The sequence below is a fragment of the Dipodomys merriami genome, unplaced genomic scaffold (genome assembly GCF_024711535.1).
Source record: "Dipodomys merriami isolate MVZ:Mamm:240054 unplaced genomic scaffold, mDipMer1.0.p SCAF_43, whole genome shotgun sequence".
NCBI lineage: Eukaryota > Metazoa > Chordata > Mammalia > Rodentia > Heteromyidae > Dipodomys > Dipodomys merriami.
Window position 1 is genome coordinate 9,890,269 of NW_027205937.1, and position 5,625 is coordinate 9,895,893.

The window sequence follows — 5,625 nt, forward strand, 5'->3', positions numbered from 1 at the left end:
GAAGTCGTTTAAGGATACAGGTGGACCTGTTGCAACAATGAGAAGTACAAGTTGTCATGTCGAAAACGAACTTTACAACTTTGGTGGGGCGGGGGAGGAGGAGCCGGGGGAGGAGGCTGGGAAGAGTTGTGAAGAGTAAACAAAGGAAGAGGCTGCAATGCTTGATAAGAAATGTACTCATTATCTTGCCCATGTAATTGTAACCCCTCTGTACAGTATGTTCACAGAAAATAAAAATAAAAATAAAAAAAGAAAAAAAGAAATATATGGTTGTAAAATTTCTCGACAATTCTTTTGAACTTCCTTTTTTTTTCAATTGTGCAGTTTAAAAAAATCAATTGCACTTTAGATATAAAAAATATTCTGTGCTCAATTCAGCATCACATACACTAACATTGGAACGATACAGAGAAGATTAGCATGGCACCTGCACAAGGATGACATGCAAATTCGTGGAGTGTTCCAGATTTTTACAACAGAAGCTGGAGGGGATGTGGCCACAAGGGAACCATACAGCATTGTTGGTGGGAAGATAAACGTGTTCAACCACTTTGGAAAGCATTATGGAGGTTCCTCAAAAGATTCCCCATAAAGCTCCCCTTTGACCCAGCAATCCCACTTTTGGGGATTTACCTAAATGACCACAAACAAGACCATACTAAAACTACTATCACAACTATGTTTATTGCAGCATTATTTATGATAGCTAAGATATGGAACCAACTTAGATGTCCCTTCTAGATGAATGGATCAAGAATATGTGGTATATATACACAATGGAATTCTATGCCTCCATCAGAAAGAATGACATTGCCCCATTTGTTAGGAAATGAAAAGACTTGTAAAAAATTATATTAAGTGAAGTCAGCCAGGCCCAAAGAAAATTGCCAGTGGGTTTACAAAGTTGTGTTTAATACCACTTCTATGATGGCTTAATGCTTTGTAAACAGAAGTCATTAGAGAAATGCAATTCAAAATTACTATGATACTACTTCATAACTATTATAACCCTCATCAAAAAAAAATCAAAAGAACCAGGTGTGGTGGTAAAGGCTTGTAATTCGAAGCGTTTAGGAGGTAGGCGTAAAAGGATTTGGGTCTGAGGTCATCTTGGGTCCTGCACACAGTAAAAACCTGCCCTTTTAAAAAACTCAAAAGGTAATAATGTTGGCTGATGAGAGTGTGGAGAAAGGGAAACTTTCTACACTCTTGGTCAAAATACAGGTTAGTATTCTCCTTGTAGAAAATAGTATGCAGTTTTCTAAAGAAATCCAAAGTTGAAATATCATCTGATCCACCAATCATGTGATTATTTCTCTCTGAGTAACTTGTATATATATATCTGTATTTCATTGTTATTCACATTATTCACAAAAGCCAGGATAATAAACTGTGGTGCATGCACAAATATATTTTTATGTTTCATCCTTAAAACGAGACTTCTCCCATTATCCACAACCTATAATGACCTGAATGATGTATTCTAAATGAGGAAAAATGTTGTCTTCTGATTTTTGTAAACACACACACACACACACACACACACACACACACACACACACACACACACACACACACACACACCTCAAACATTAAGAGAGAATTTTTTAAAGTAGAATTGCTAGGGCATTTAGGTCATAATGTAGAAAATAGTAGAGATACAGGATGAACCGCTATAGATTTGTAATTTACAACATGAGGATACAGGGGACAACACTGGCCTTACATAGGAATGAAGCTAAATAAGTAGGAGTTGTTATTCCTTATAGGGGTTGCTCTTTTGGGTGTTCTTCCTCCAGTAATGGATAAGAGAAACATAATTCTTTAAATATACCTGCCTGTTTGCAGAAATAATAACAAACAATACAGCAATAATTTTGTATGCTCAACATAGGACAAAATGTCAAATTAAAATACATGAGATTATCCTTGGTGTAAACTATTACAAATAAGGGAAACTCTGGGACCTATATTTTTTTAAGTCTGGCTTACTTAATATAATTTTTTTCCAAGAACTTCCATTTCCTTACAAATGAGGTGGTATCATTCTTTCTGATGAAAGCATAGTATTCCGTGTGTGTGTGTGTGTGTGTGTGTGTGTGTGTGTGTGTGTGTGTGTGTGTGTGATTTTCTTGATCCATTCATCTACTGAGGGGCCTCTAGATTGATTCCATATCTTATCTATGGTAAATAATACTGTGATAAACATAATTGTGCTGGTAGCTTTACTGTGGCATTGCTTGTGGCCACCTGGTTAAATGCCCAGAAGTGAGATTACTGGGTAATAGAGGAGCATTATTGTGTACATCAAGGATAATCTTAGTAGATGAGCAGAATAGCCCTCTAGCTATGTACATATGACCGTATAAGATGATTCCAAGTGAAATGAACTCCAAGACATGTTTTTTGTTGTTGTTGTTCTTAATGTACTGCATGATTTCTTTTTATCCTTTTGTGTTTTCCCCACCTATAGTTTATCCCCTGTAGTCGCTGTATTTGGTTTTGATTAACATTTGATTAATATTTAATATTTAGTCACTGTATTTGATTTTGAATAACCCTGGTTATTGTAAATATGTTGATATGAACTAGGTTAGGGAAAGGGAAAAATGGTGAGACAAAGGACAAGGGGGAGAAGACAATATGTTGGAAATAATCTTGGAGGGGCTGTTGGGAGGGAAGAAGGAGAAAAATGGGGGAAGGGATAACAAATTAGAAAAGAAATAAATTCATTACCTTATTTAGGTAACTATAATCCCTCTGTACATTACCTTGACAGTAAAATTTAAATAAACAAAATAAAATAAAGAATGGATGAGAAGGGGAAACAAAGGAGGAGGCAACAATGCTTGATAAGAAATTTATTCATTATCTTGCCCATGTAATTGTAATCCCTCTGTACGGTATTTTCACAATAAAAATAAACTAAAATAAAATACATGAGAGCAGCAATACAGGATATGGGACTGGGGAAAATACTATACTAAGAGTAGAACAGATGTGGAGAGCAGAAATTTTACTTTAACATAGGAAGTAATTAACTAGCATACAGATTTTCAGCCTCATGTCAGTAACTAATCAGCAAACCAATAGAGATAAAATAGAAAACTAAACAATAAAGATGAAGACACAACTTGGACCAAAAATAACAAATGACACAATTAGGAAACAAATAACAAGCTGGTAAGTTTAAAAATATTAACTATAATTCTATTAACAGTTGTTTACATCACAATTTGTTAGAACTGTAATTCAAATCACAGTTTAGTACTATATCATTTTAATAAGTTACTTATTATTGATTTCTTAATGTTGAATCCTTAATATATAATTTTACTTTTAGCAGCTATAGAAAAGAAGAAAGTGAATCTAATTTTAATAATATAGTTCATGAATTGTAAAATTGAGAAGCATTGGAATTTAAACAAATAATATATCATTACTTTTTAATTCTGTGAATTAATGTAATAATTCTAAGTGTATTCTACAATTAGCACTCATCTTAACATCAAATAATAAATTATTGCAAATGACTTTTGGTATTAAGTGGAAGGGTTCAGCACTGTGGTAAAATTCACACCACACAGTACAAGAGAGTATGACTCCTCTCATCTAGCATAAACTGTGGAAATTTGATTTCTACATGCACGTTAAATTCCTGTCTAGCTAACGTCTATAAAATTATATACAATTATATACACGAGGAGTATTTCAGATGATATATAAAAGTCATATACATTAATTATTTTTCTGCACCAAATAAATATCTATAGAGAGACTGCATTTCTGAGTAGATGATGGTTTATGTGTGCCAGATTATTCATATTAAGGCTTATTTTATATTTTTGACATTGTTTTTACAGTTGGATTTAATTTTTCGTAAGGGGTTACGTGTATTATATTGGATATATGAAAGTAAATGGAATCTTTATTCTATTAATCCTTTGCCACTTGTCTAATCCCAATATAAATTATCCATGTGTTTGAAGTAATGAAAATAACAATAAATTTTTTGTTAAAATAACAATAGATATAAGCACAATAAATCATTCTGTAGTAGACAAGTATTTTCACCTTTATTTTGATAGTTGGTCCTCTTTTACACTACAGAATATTCTTGGGAAAAAGTGCTCCAGGCTGACCACAACTGCAGAATATTATGGTTTGATCTATAATAAGATAAGGAAGGAAGGGGAACCTTTCTTCCAAAAGTCTGCTCCCAGGAATGTGATCAGTTGTATGGTGGTGACTTGGAGATGAACATTTCCAATGAACAGTCATCTTAACAAGCCATCTTGATATAACATTTCTCTAATTGGTTATAGAGGATTTTTTATGGCTTTGCAAGGATGCCAGATTGCCTCATTTTGAGACAATTTAAACAGGAATTTAGTCACCTGTTCTTTGTATCTTTTGGAGAAAAACCCATTGACTCTAAGCCAGGGGATCACAAAGGCTCAGAAAAGCTACTACCTTCAATAGTGATCCTAGACTTCTAAAAACAAAACAAAACAAAACAAAACAAAAAACACTCCAGTAAGCACAGCCAGTCAGGACTGCTATCACAGACTACATGCAGTCAGGCCAGAAACAGAAGTTGAGAGTCATTTAGTTGATAATATATTTTTATGAGACAGACTCAAATGAGACTCCAGAGAGAGGGTCAGAAAGCCTGATGAGAGGGACTAAAATTGATCACACGAAGATTGGAAAGTAGAATTGCTTGTAGAACAAATAAATCATAGAAAGCCTGTGCATGTAAGAACAAGACAGCAGACCAAATTCCAGAAATGCACATTATCTTAGAGGTCAAATTAATGAATTATCAATGGAAATCTTTGAAATCTTAAATATTTGACCACATGTGGGAGAAGGACAATTGCTGAAGAGAAAGAAAATATCATCAGTCTGTTAGGAGGTCCGGTATCACATTAGGAATTAATAAAGCACAGATTTGTAATAAAAAGAGAAAACAATTATTCCAACTGAGGGGTTCATTTGTTTTGATGTAACAGTTCTTGATTTAGGTGCTAGCAATTAACATACAATTGATCCAGTCCCACAGCTGAGTTGATATTGACTGCAGTATTCCTACATAAAGGGAAAGAGAAACTTTACAAATATCTGATGAAATGAGTTGAGGATGAAGTGTTCTAATAGTGATATCTGAGGTTTAGACACAGGTGAAGAGGTGGATTTTCTTTTCTAAAATTCCCCCATTTTTATCCTGGTGCCAGTGGCTCACAACTGTAATCCTAGCTACTCAGGAAGCTGAGGACTGTGGTTCAAAGCCCCCTGGGCAGGAAAGTCCCTGAGACTCATATCTCCATTTAACCACAGGAAAACCAGAAGTTGCACTGTGGCTCAAGAGGTAGAGAACTCACCTTGAGTTGAAGAGCTCAGGGACAGTGCCCAAGCCCAGACTTCAAGCCCTTCAGACTAAAAACAAAAAAATCTCCCTTTTCTTGGACTGCCTACCTCTTTTCCTAACATTCAACAAAGAAGCCTTTTTATCACCCACAACATTTAAGTCCTATCCTAGCTACTGCAAATAGAATGATTTGGTTTCTCATGTCAAAAGTTCATATTTGAAGAAACAAATAACAGCAGTGGTAACGTTTTGCA

At 34.6% G+C, this 5,625-nt stretch overlaps 1 non-coding gene across 1 annotated transcript; it reads left to right on the forward strand.

Moving 5' to 3' along the window:
• The first annotated feature begins 365 nt into the window (after positions 1 to 365).
• LOC138807737 (U6 spliceosomal RNA) lies at positions 366 to 472 on the forward strand. Its single transcript, XR_011366255.1, has one exon. It is a non-coding gene; the product is annotated as a U6 spliceosomal RNA (small nuclear RNA).
• The last annotated feature ends 5,153 nt before the right edge of the window (positions 473 to 5,625 follow it).